This window comes from Crinia signifera, chromosome 4 (genome assembly GCF_055691185.1).
Source record: "Crinia signifera chromosome 4, ASM5569118v1, whole genome shotgun sequence".
In the NCBI taxonomy this organism is placed as follows: domain Eukaryota; kingdom Metazoa; phylum Chordata; class Amphibia; order Anura; family Myobatrachidae; genus Crinia; species Crinia signifera.
This window is the reverse complement of record NC_139220.1, coordinates 6,092,234-6,106,136: the sequence shown is the minus strand read 5'-3', so window position 1 is coordinate 6,106,136 and position 13,903 is coordinate 6,092,234. Positions and strand designations below refer to the sequence as shown.

Sequence of the window (13,903 nt, the reverse complement as noted above, 5' to 3'; positions counted from 1 at the left end):
TATACACACATATACATACACACACATTACACTCACATACTGTATACATACACACATTATATACACACACATATACATACACTACATTTATACACACACATTGTACACACACACACACACACACACACATATATATACACAACATTTATACATACACAACATTATACACACACATTACACACACATACTGTATACATACACACATTATGGTACTTGTTTCCTAGCACGGCGCCCATCTCGTTGATTGTGTGCCTTAACTTTAAGGCACTTAAGGCATACAATCAATGCGATGGACCCGATTTTGTGTCAATCACCAGCTAATTTGCCGGTGAAAGACAAAATCGGGTTGATCGCATCCATCGCGGCCCCTAATAAGGGGCCGCAATGCGACCGACGTGATCAACCCGATTTTCCCATAGGGAACAGTGTTACATTTTTTTAAAAGTGAAAATCGGGTTGATCGCGTCGGTCGCGGCCCATTATAATGGCCCGCAACGCGATCAACCCTTTTTTACATAGGTGACAATGTGACATTTCACATTGAATATGGTTAAAAATGATGTTTAATGCCCCCCCCCCCCATTGTTAACGCCACCCCACTACTGACGCCAACCCGAAGCGTGGCGAGCGCAGCGAGCCCGCGAGGGGCGGCGGTACGCGTCCTCTGACCTTTTCATACCCCTACTATCCACGTCGGCGCGGAGCTGATTTTATATAGTGTGGCGAGCGCAGCGAGCCACCGAACCCGAAGCGTGGCGAGCCCCGCGAGGGGACGCGGATACCTGTGAAGCCCGCGAGGGGACGCGTTTACCTGTAAAGGTATCCGCGTCCCCTCGCGGGGCTCGCTGCGCTCCCCACGCTTCGGGCTCGGTGGCTCGCTGCGCTCGCCACACTATATAAAATCAGCTCCACGCCGACGTGGATGTTAGGGGTATGAAAAGGTCGGAGGACGTGTACCGCCGCCCCTTGCGGGCTCGCTGCGCTCGCCACGCTTCGGGTTGGCGTCAATAGTTGGGTGGCGTTAACAATGGGGGGGGGCATTTGAAACATGAGGGGGGGGTTTAGTATTAAAATGGGGGTTTTTCGGACTCTTTACATTGAAATCAATGTAAAATCGGGTCTCAGGGACCATTTTACATTGATTCCAATCTAAAAATGGGGTTGATCGCGTCGATCGCATCGCATGTGATTTGGTTGGCATGCGATGCGAATGACCCGATTTTTCCGACCCGATTGATACAATCAAAATCGGTGGCGCCGTGCTAGGAAAGAAGTACCCACATTATATACACGCACCTACATACACACACATATATACACACACATATACATACACTCAGACATTTGCATACTATACACAAAATCAGCCAGGTACACACGTGATAGATCTGATTTCTTATACAATCCTACCGCAGATCCCACATACACGCTACACACTCGTCCAGTTCTCCAGCAGACCCCCAATCTGCGTCTGGCCGGAGGAACATTTTTTTTTTTTTTTGGGGGGGGGGGGGGTATTTATTAATGATAATGTGGTGGGGGAGTGTAATAATGACATTGATGAGAAGGGGGTGAGAACTATTGACATCACTGTGACTGGAGGATGAGGACAGGGAAATGTTGTTTTCAAAATTGAAAACTTGGCCAGGGATCCCCAAAATATAATAACAGGCCCTAAACCTGATCTGTTGTTAGAAAATAGGGGGGGACCAGTGTGGGGTTCACAGACATTTTCCAATAATCAAGAAATACCAAAGTCTATTGTCTGCTAGAGCTTGTGGCTGCTGCTTGCCCTCCAGTGTACTAATATAAGCCAGCCTGAGGGGGTGAGACAATGATACTCTGAGCCATAATTGACCCATCTGAGTCACCGGGACCAGAGATCAGTCACCAGCTCTGGTCTAAGCAGCCCACACACACACACACTGTACTGTTCCCCACTCGCTGTCTCTGTTCCCCACTCGCCGTCTCTGGTCCCCTCTCACTGTTTCTGTTCCCCTCTCGCTGTCTCATGTCCCCTCTCGCTGTCTCTATTCCCCTCTCGCTGTCTCTATTCCCCTCTCGCTGTCTCGGTTCCCCTCTACCTGTCTCTGTTCTCCTCCTCTCGCTGTCTCTGGTACACACTCACTGTATCTGGTCCCCTCTCACTGTCTCTGTTCCCCTCTTGCTGTCTATGGTACCCACTCGCTGTCTCTGTTCCCCCTCTCGCTGTCTCCGGTACTTCCTGTCTCTGTCTCTGTTCCTCTCTACCTGTCTCTGGTCCCCTCTAGCTGTCTCTGTTCCCCTCTCGCTGTCTCTGTTCCCCTCTTGCTGTCTCTTTTCCCCTCTCGTGTTCCCCTCTCGCTGCCTCTGTTCCCGCCTCGCTATCTCTTTTCCCCTCTCGTAGTCTCTGACCTACAGTATAACTGTCTTTATATCTCTGCTTTTAGTTTGTGTCTTGTGCCAGTTTCTGGCTGGTTAATGTGCGGTTCTAGCTGGTTAATGTGCGGTTATGGTTGGTTGCATCTCTCGTTCCCCATCTCTCCCATTCCCCCTGTCTTCTGTATCTCTGTGTTTGTCTGTTACGCTATTGTTTGCTGGTGTTTTCGGAGTGTATATTGGATATTATTGTTGCGCTGCTGTCACCCCCCAGTAATTACCAGCGCAGGCTCTGATTACCCATCTGTGAGCACAATGGGATCAGCCACCCACATCGAGCCTACGGTGTGGAACCAGCAAATAACTATTGTAGGGAGCAATATTACCCCCCACAGGAATATAGCCATCACATCAGCGCAGAGGGCCTCATTTAGTAAGCGCAAATTAGTGTGGTGGGGCAGAAATATGCACCTACAATAGGAGGCAGAGGGGTGCGGGTGACCTTCCGACAGTTGGGATTCCAATGGTCAGTAGACTAACGCCACAATTCTTACTGTTAAAAACCCGAGATTTGGGATCCTGACTTACAACTTCTATTCTCCCTTGTGGGGGCCCACCACCCCCGTACAGGGAGAATAGAACCTGTGTCAAGCACAGCGGGCCCGCAAGGGGACTCTTAGCGCTCGCCCTGTTGTTGGAGTACTGGCAGTTGGGATTCCAGCTTCAGTCTAATTACCGTCGGACCCCCATACCACACCCAGACACAGTAAGCGCCTTATCCACAATTACCACAACCCTACATTAGCTCTGAGCTGGCAGAGTGTTGGGCATATAATGGGCGCAATTCTCTTCCACTTGGACTTATACATGGCGCGGGTATGGATCATTGGATAGACAAGAATTAGGATGACAGTCATTAGGTCAACACCACTAGGTCAACTTGCATGAAGGTCGACATGGAGTTAGGTTGACAGGGTCATTAGATCAACATGGGCAAGGGAGTTAGTTGTCAGTGAAAAGGTCGACATGGTTTTTTTTTACTTTTATTTCCCCGAATGTCGACACACCAAGCCGAAGTATCCCCGCTATTCAGCAAAGGGTTAATGGAGAAGATAACGTAATTATCATCTCCGCTAATAACCCGCTCTATCAATGTCGCTCTTTAACGCTTTCTGCTTTGTTGGGGAGCCGAAAATGTTCAAATATAGCATAAAAGAGGCCGATGCGGAGCTGTCCGGGGTCCTGACACTGCTCAGCTGCTGCATTACAGTCCATGTGGTTTATTCTGTTATATACCCTCCTGTATATTGTACTGTATATGGGGTCTATGCGGAGCTGTCTGGGGTCCTGACACTGCTCAGCTGTTCCCCAGTCATCAGCTGCCGCATTACAGTCCATGTGGTTTATTCTGTTATATACCCTCCTGTATATTGTACTGTATATGGGGTCTATGCGGAGCTGTCCGGGGTCCTGACACTGCTCAGCTGCTCCCCAGTCATCAGCTGCCGCATGACAGTCCATGTGGTTTATTCTGTTACATACCCACCTGTATATTGTACTGTATATGGGGTCTATGCGGAGCTGTCCCGGGTCCTGACACTGCTCAGCTGCTCCTCAGTCATCAGCTGCCGCATTACAGTCCATGTGGTTTATTCTGGTATATATCAGTGTATATTGTGCTGTATATGGGGTCTATGCTGACCTGTCCGGGGTCCTGACACTGCTCAGCTGCTCCCCAGTCATCAGCTGCCGCATTACAGTCCATGTGGTTTATTCTGTTATATACCTGTCTGTATATTGTACTGTATATGGGGTCTATGCGGAGCTGTCTGGGGTCCTGACACTGCTCAGCTACTCCCCAGTCATCAGCTGCCGCATTACAGTCCATGTGGTTTATTCTGTTATATACCCTCCTGTATATTGTACTGTATATGGGGTCTATGCGGAGCTGTCTGGGGTCCTGACACTGCTCAGCTACTCCCCAGTCATCAGCTGCCGCATTACAGTCCATGTGGTTTATTCTGTTATATACCCTCCTGTATATTGTACTGTATATGGGGTCTATGCGGAGCTGTCCGGGGTCCTGACACTGCTCAGCTGCTCCCCAGTCTTCAGCTGCTGCATTACTGTCCATGTGGTTTATTCTGTTATATACCCTCCTGTATATTGTACTGTATATGGGGTCTATGCAGAGCTGTCCGTGGTCCTGACACTGCTCAGCTATTCCCCAGTCATTAGCTGCCGCATTACTACAGTCCATGTGGTTTATTCTGTTATATACCTGTCTGTATATTGTACTGTATATGGGGCCTATGCGGAGCTGTCCGGGGTCCTGACACTGCTCAGCTGCTCCCCAGTCATCAGCTGCCGCATTACAGTCCATGTGGTTTATTCTGTTATATACTCGTCTGTATATTGTACTGTATATGGGGTCTATGCGGAGCTGTCCATGGTCCTGACACTGCTCAGCTGCTCCCTAGTCATCAGCTGCCACATTACAGTCCATGTGGTTTATTCTGTTACATACCCTCCTGTATATTGTACTGTATATGGGGTCTATGCGGAGCTGTCCGGGGTCCTGACACTGCTCAGCTGCTCCCCAGTCATCAGCTGCTGCATTACAGTCCATGTGGTTTATTCTGTTATATACCTGTCTGTATATTGTACTGTATATGGGGTCTATGCAGAGCTGTCCGGGGTCCTGACACTGCTCAGCTGCTGCATTACTGTCCATGTGGTTTATTCTGTTATATACCCTCCTGTATATTGTACTGTATATGGGGCCTATGTGGAGCTGTCCGGGGTCCTGACACTGCTCAGCTGCTCCCCAGTCATCAGCTGCCGCATTACAGTCCATGTGGTTTATTCTGTTATATACCCTCCTGTATATTGTACTGTATATGGGGTCTATGCGGAGCTGTCCGGGGTCCGGACACTGCTCAGCTACTCCCCAGTCTTCAGCTGCCGCATTACAGTCCATGTGGTTTATTCTGTTATATACCCTCCTGTATATTGTACTGTATATGGGGTCTATGCGGAGCTGTCCGGGGTCCTGACACTGCTCAGCTGCTCCCCAGTCATCAGCTGCCGCATTACAGTCCATGTGGTTTATTCTGTTACATACCCTCCTGTATATTGTACTGTATATGGGGTCTATGCGGAGCTGTCCGGGGTCCTGACACTGCTCAGCTGCTCCCCAGTCATCAGCTGCTGCATTACAGTCCATGTGGTTTATTCTGTTATATACCTGTCTGTATATTGTACTGTATATGGGGTCTATGCAGAGCTGTCCGGGGTCCTGACACTGCTCAGCTGCTCCCCAGTCATCAGCTGCTGCATTACAGTCCATGTGGTTTATTCTGTTGTATACCCTCCTGTATATTGTACTGTATATGGGGTCTATGCGGAGCTGTCCGGGGTCCGGACACTGCTCAGCTACTCCACAGTCTTCAGCTGCCGCATTACAGTCCATGTGGTTTATTCTGTTATATACCCTCCTGTATATTGTACTGTATATGGGGTCTATGCGGAGCTGTCCGGGGTCCTGACACTGCTCAGCTGCTCCCCAGTCATCAGCTGCTGCATTACAGTCCATGTGGTTTATTCTGTTATATACTCTCCTGTATAATGTACTGTATATGGGGTCTATGCGGAGCTGTCCGGGGTCCTGACACTGCTCAGCTGCTCCCCAGTCATCAGCTGCTGCATTACAGTCCATGTGGTTTATTCTGTTATATACCCTCCTGTATAATGTACTGTATATGGGGTCTATGCGGAGCTGTCCGGGGTCCTGACACTGCTCAGCTGCTCCCCAGTCATCAGCTGCTGCATTACAGTCCATGTGGTTTATTCTGTTATATACCCTCCTGTATACTGTCATGTATATGGGGTCTATGCGGACCTGTCCGGGGTCCTGACACTGCTCAGCTGCTCCCCAGTCATAAGCTGCCGCATTACAGTCCATGTGGTTTATTCTGTTATATACCTGTCTGTATATTGTACTGTATATGGGGTCTATGCGGAGCTGTCCGGGGTCCTGACACTGCTCAGCTGCTCCCCAGTCATCAGCTGCCGCATTACAGTCCATGTGATTTATTCTGTTATATACCCACCTGTATACTGTACTGTATATGGCGTCTATGCGGAGCTGTCCGGGGTCCTGACGCTGCTCAGCTGCTTCTCAGTCATCAGCTGCCGCATTACAGTCCATGTGGTTTATTCTGTTATATACCCACCTGTATATTGTACTGTATATGGGGTCTATGCGGAGCTGTCTGGGGTCCTGACACTGCTCAGCTGCTCCCCAGTCATCAGCTGCCGCATTACAGTCCATGTGGTTTATTCTGTTATATACCCTCCTGTATAATGTACTGTATATGGGGTCTATGCGGAGCTGTCTGGGGTCCTGACACGGCTCAGCTGCTCCCCAGTCATCAGCTGCTGCATTACAGTCCATGTGGTTTATTCTGTTACATACCCTCCTGTATATTGTACTGTATATGGGGTCTATGCGGAGCTGTCTGGGGTCCTGACACGGCTCAGCTGCTCCCCAGTCATCAGCTGCTGCATTACAGTCCATGTGGTGTATTCTGTTATATACCCATCTGTATACTGTACTGTATATGAGGTCTATGCAGAGCTGTCCGGGGTCCTGACACTGCTCAGCTGCTCCCCAGTCATCAGCTGCTGCATTACAGTCCATGTGGATTATTCTGTTATATACCCTCCTGTATACTGTACTGTATATGGGGTCTATGCGGAGCTGTCCGGGGTCCTGACACTGCTCAGCTGCTCCCCAGTCATCAGCTGCCGCATTACAGTCCATGTGGTTTATTCTGTTATATACCCTCCTGTATAATGTACTGTATATGGGGTCTATGCGGAGCTGTCTGGGGTCCTGACACGGCTCAGCTGCTCCCCAGTCATCAGCTGCTGCATTACAGTCCATGTGGTTTATTCTGTTACATACCCTCCTGTATATTGTACTGTATATGGGGTCTATGCGGAGCTGTCTGGGGTCCTGACACGGCTCAGCTGCTCCCCAGTCATCAGCTGCTGCATTACAGTCCATGTGGTGTATTCTGTTATATACCCATCTGTATACTGTACTGTATATGAGGTCTATGCAGAGCTGTCCGGGGTCCTGACACTGCTCAGCTGCTCCCCAGTCATCAGCTGCTGCATTACAGTCCATGTGGATTATTCTGTTATATACCCTCCTGTATACTGTACTGTATATGAGGTCTATGCAGAGCTGTCCGGGGTCCTGACACTGCTCAGCTACTCCCCAGTCATCAGCTGCCGCATTACAGTCCATGTGGTTTATTCTGTTATATACCTGTCTGTATATTGTACTGTATATGGGGTCTATGCGGAGCTGTCCGTGGTCCTGACACTGCTCAGCTGCTCCCCAGTCATCAGCTGCTGCATTACAGTCCATGTGGTTTATTCTGTTATATACCTGTCTGTATATTGTACTGTATATGGGGCCTATGCGGAGCTGTCCGGGGTCCTGACACTGCTCAGCTGCTCCTCAGTCATCAGCTGCCGCATTACAGTCCATGTGGTTTATTCTGTTATATACCTGTCTGTATATTGTACTGTATATGGGGTCTATGCGGAGCTGTCTGGGGTCCTGACACTGCTCAGCTGCTCCCCAGTCATCAGCTGCTGCATTACAGTCCATGTGGTTTATTCTGTTATATACCTGCCTGTATATTGTACTGTATATGGGGTCTATGCAGAGCTGTCCGGGGTCCTGACACTGCTCAGCTGCTCCCCAGTCATCAGCTGCTGCATTACAGTCCATGTGGTTTATTCTGTTATATACCTGTCTGTATATTGTACTGTATATGGGGCCTATGCGGAGCTGTCCGGGGTCCTGACACTGCTCAGCTGCTCCCCAGTCATCAGCTGCTGCATTACAGTCCATGTGGTTTATTCTGTTATATACCTGTCTGTATATTGTACTGTATATGGGGCCTATGCGGAGCTGTCCGGGGTCCTGACACTGCTCAGCTGCTCCCCAGTCATCAGCTGCCGCATTACAGTCCATGTGGTGTATTCTGTTACATACCCTCCTGTATATTGTACTGTATATGGGGTCTATGCGGAGCTGTCCGGGGTCCTGACACTGCTCAGCTGCTCCCCAGTCATCAGCTGCTGCATTACAGTCCATATGGTTTATTCTGTTATATACCTGCCTGTATATTGTACTGTATATGGGGTCTATGCGGAGCTGTCCGGGGTCCTGACACTGCTCAGCTGCTCCCCAGTCATCAGCTGCCGCATTACAGTCCATGTGGTTTATTCTGTTATATACCTGTCTGTATATTGTACTGTATATGGGGCCTATGCGGAGCTGTCCGGGGTCCTGACACTGCTCAGCTGTTCCCCAGTCATCAGCTGCTGCATTACAGTCCATGTGGTGTATTCTGTTATATACCTGTCTGTATATTGTACTGTATATGGGGCCTATGCGGAGCTGTCCAGGGTCCTGACACTGCTCAGCTGCTCCCCAGTCATCAGCTGCCGCATTACAGTCCATGTGGTGTATTCTGTTACATACCCTCCTGTATATTGTACTGTATATGGGGTCTATGCGGAGCTGTCCGGGGTCCTGACACTGCTCAGCTGCTCCCCAGTCATCAGCTGCTGCATTACAGTCCATGTGGTTTATTCTGTTATATACCTGTCTGTATATTGTACTGTATATGGGGTCTATGCAGAGCTGTCCGGGGTCCTGACACTGCTCAGCTGCTCCCCAGTCATAAGCTGCTGCATTACAGTCCATGTGGTGTATTCTGTTATATACCCTCCTGTATATTGTACTGTATATGGGGTCTATGCGGAGCTGTCCGGGGTCCTGACACTGCTCAACTGCTCCTCAGTCATCAGCTGCCGCATTACAGTCCATGTGGTTTATTCTGTTATATACCTGTCTGTATATTGTACTGTATATAGGGCCTATGTGGAGCTGTCCGGGGTCCTGACACTGCTCAGCTGCTCCCCAGTCATCAGCTGCCGCATTACAGTCCATGTGGTTTATTCTGTTATATACCCTCCTGTATATTGTACTGTATATGGGGTCTATGCGGAGCTGTCCGAGGTCCTGACACTGCTCAGCTGCTCCCCAGTCATCAGCTGCCGCATTACAGTCCATGTGGTTTATTCTGTTATATACCTGTCTGTATATTGTACTGTATATGGGGTCTATGCGGAGCTGTCCGGGGTCCTGACACTGCTCAGCTGCTCCCCCGTCATCAGCTGCCGTATTACAGTCCATGTGGTTTATTCTGTTATATACCTGTCTGTATATTGTACTGTATATGGGGCCTATGCGGAGCTGTCCGGGGTCCTGACACTGCTCAGCTGCTCCTCAGTCATCAGCTGCTGCATTACAGTCCATGTAGTTTATTCTGTTACATACCCTCCTGTATATTGTACTGTATATGGGGTCTATGCAGAGCTGTCCGAGGTCCTGACACTGCTCAGCTGCTCCCCAGTCATCAGCTGCCGCATTACAGTCCATGTGGTGTATTCTGTTATATACCCTCCTGTATATTGTACTGTATATGGGGTCTATGCGGAGCTGTCCGGGGTCCTGACACTGTTCAGCTGCTCCCCAGTCATCAGCTGCCGCATTACAGTCCATGTGGTTTATTCTGTTATATACCTGTCTGTATATTGTACTGTATATGGGGTCTATGCGGAGCTGTCCGGGGTCCTGACACTGCTCAGCTGCTCCCCCGTCATCAGCTGCCGCATTACTGTCCATGTGGTTTATTCTGTTATATACCTGTCTGTATATTGTACTGTATATGGGGCCTATGCGGAGCTGTCCGGGGTCCTGACACTGCTCAGCTGCTCCTCAGTCATCAGCTGCTGCATTACAGTCCATGTAGTTTATTCTGTTACATACCCTCCTGTATATTGTACTGTATATGGGGTCTATGCAGAGCTGTCCGAGGTCCTGACACTGCTCAGCTGCTCCCCAGTCATCAGCTGCCGCATTACAGTCCATGTGGTGTATTCTGTTATATACCCTCCTGTATATTGTACTGTATATGGGGTCTATGCGGAGCTGTCCGGGGTCCTGACACTGTTCAGCTGCTCCCCAGTCATCAGCTGCCGCATTACAGTCCATGTGGTTTATTCTGTTATATACCTGTCTGTATATTGTACTGTATATGGGGTCTATGCGGAGCTGTCCGGGGTCCTGACACTGCTCAGCTGCTCCCCAGTCATCAGCTGCTGCATTACAGTCCATGTGGTTTATTCTGTTATATACCCTCCTGTATATTGTACTGTATATGAGGTCTATGCAGAGCTGTCCGAGGTCCTGACACTGCTCAGCTGCTCCCCAGTCATCAGCTGCCGCATTACAGTCCATGTGGTGTATTCTGTTATATACCCTCCTGTATATTGTACTGTATATGGGGTCTATGCGGAGCTGTCCGGGGTCCTGACACTGCTCAGCTGCTCCCCAGTCATCAGCTGCTGCATTACAGTCCATGTGGTTTATTCTGTTATATACCCTCCTGTATATTGTACTGTATATGGGGTCTATGCGGAGCTGTCCGGGGTCCTGACACTGCTCAGCTGCTTCTCAGTCATCAGCTGCCGCATTACAGTCCCTGTGGTTTATTCTGTTATATACCTGTCTGTATATTGTACTGTATATGGGGTCTATGCGGAGCTGTCCGGGGTCCTGACACTGCTCAGCTGCTCCCCAGTCATCAGCTGCCGCATTACAGTCCATGTGGTTTATTCTGTTATATACCTGTCTGTATATTGTACTGTATATGGGGCCTATGCGGAGCTGTCCGGGGTCCTGAACCTGCTCAGCTACATGTACCTACCTTCTCCAATGCTAAGCCTCTGGTATATTGGGTGTTGCCAAGAAAAACCCCATCGCTGGCAAAATCTCATGTCATATACAGTAAATACATAAGACGCATGTTAAGTGAGTTGTAGTCTGCTATAACAAGACCTCTGACCCAGGAACTCGGGTCCAACCCCATTGTGATAAAACTCATTGTGTATGATAAATGCTGCTCCAATTAATCAGCTCCTGTCATACACTCAGCACTTAACTGTCATGTGTTTGAAACATTACAGCTGGGAGCTGATTGGCTGGAGAGACATTTATCATACTTAATGTGTTTTATCACAAATGAGTTTTATCACTCAGTGATAAATGAGTTCCATAGTTCCACCCTTTCCTTGCGGAGGGAGTGAGAGGTGACAGTGAGAAGAGATCTACAGATGAGGATAATCTTATGTAGCCATACACATATTAGATTACATACAGTCATTCGATTTCAACCACATCTGTTCGATAAATCGAATGTCACGTCAATAGATGTTATGTGCTGCACATAATATCTATCGAATTGCTGGAGCGATTGCATGTGGGCCGCAAGAGGGCCCAGTGTTTAAACCAAAAAAAGTCACATTTTGTCGCTGCGCTGACCTCCGCCAGTGCTACTTTACATCGATACTCTGCCGTCCGCCCTCTTCCAGCACCCAATGTTCCATCGCAGGTGGCATGCGACATTGAGATGAGACCGGATGTGATGGGACATCGCACTTCAATGTCGCATCTCATCCAGTCACATAAGTGTATGGGCTGCATTAGACCAGCATTGCCTGCTGATTTAACCCTTACATATTCCAGCTGCCGACTCAGTATTTAACCGCTGTCTGAGCATAGGGTGCGTACAATAACGGAGACACTTGTAGACGAAGCAACGAGGAAATTTGATTAGAGCTTTAAATAAATTGGGGAATTAGTGCTGATTAGTGTTATTAGGCTCTGTAACAAATACTGAGGCGGCTCTTGCACCTGGATCGTGTGACGAGGTGGAATTTCATCCAGCGACTGATGGTACTGTGCTCAGCCGAGACAACTGGGCGACTCTTCTGCACCAGATCTGCTCGTCGCTTAGCATTGTATGGAGCAGGGCGGGAGTGGGGTGTCAGCCACCAGCGAGGCATAAGGAGGGGTAACCGCAGCATGACTCTCGCTAGCGATATCCTCCATCGTCCTGCATGTACAGACGACGGAGGACATTGCTAACGACGTGCTGGAGTGCACATGGTTAATGATATAATGCATCTGCATGAGAAGATAGGCACAAAAATATCACCACATTATCGTGCATATCGTTAAACATATCCTTTAGAATTGCACCTTTTGCAAGTTGCTTGCTGTGAACAAGTGATAAACATAAGCTGCCATGTGTGTGTGCGTAGAACTTGCGTCAGTATTTCCAGCTGCCGACGCACGTTAAAGATCTTTGAACTACAGTATGGGTCTTATTCAGAGCGATTGCTGTTGTTCAAGTTTGCAATCTGTTTGATTATCGAATGACTGCACATGCGTACGGATGGTCTGCAACAAAAGTAGCTTATAGATCTAATCGCATTCCCATCGCAACTTGACGGACAGGAAGTCGGCATTTGTGGGTGGTAATTATCTGTTTTTTTCTGAGAGTGTCCTGAAGAATGCAGGCGATACCCAGGTGGTTTTAGGGAGGGTCAGCACCGGCCCCGATCAGCCTGTCTCTGTCGCAGAGTTGTGGAAGGGTCGGATTTGCTCACATTGTCACAGACTGGTTAAACCATTCGATGCTTCGGGAATTGCATATGGATGTGCGACACGATGGCTGATAGCGATAATTTCACTTGCAGAGGGCGGTTTCTCTTTCTGTCTGGGCGGCGGCTATCTAACGTTGCAGATAAGCGATGTGGTCTGAATCACGGGATGGGAGCAGCGATTTATTAGATGCATCTATATACTGGCATTAAGGTTACACTAACATTACAGCGCGTGTAGAGATATATACGTGTACAGACAGCACTGAGATCCTCCCCTGGACGTTTCCGCTGTTTGCATATATTATAAAACGCTTCGGGGAAGGGGCCAAGAAAATAAAACCAGCTTAAGAACCCTTGTTGGAATCTTGGACCTTGCAGCCAGGCGCTGGGTCACAGGTACATCATTACTGACGCCCGACAGGAACAGAATGCATGCTGTGCGCTGCAGCTGTTGGAGCCGCCATATTGGCTGCATTTTCATCATCTTCGTATAATTATGCGTGATCTCCCGTGGCAACCTGTCAGTGTGTGCTCTGGGGGTGTTCAGGATCTGTCGCCATGCACATTATATTATCATAGAAGACAAGGAGACGCTTTCCTGCTTGCCCATGCTGTATGTAACACAGGGGCCACCCACACAGACGTGTGCTAAACTATAGATCATACGTGATGTCCTGAATGGTGCATCTCACAGCCATGATAGTGCCCCTGGGGACGTTACAGGTTATGCATCTTCTCTTTGAAACTAAATGCACCATTAGTGACAGGATGTATGTATAATGCACCACTAGTGACAGGACGCAAAGATAATGCACCATTAGTGACAGGACGCACCAGTAATGCATCATTAGTGACAGGACGCACCAGTAATGCACCATTAGTGACAGGATGCACCAATAATGCACCATTAGTGACAGGACGCACCAGTAATGCACCATTAGTG

General features: G+C 48.8%; 1 protein-coding gene across 1 annotated transcript in view; it reads left to right on the top strand.

Moving 5' to 3' along the window:
- CACNA2D4 (calcium voltage-gated channel auxiliary subunit alpha2delta 4) overlaps positions 1–13,903 on the top strand; it is a 207,866-nt gene that overhangs the window by 159,331 nt on the left and 34,632 nt on the right.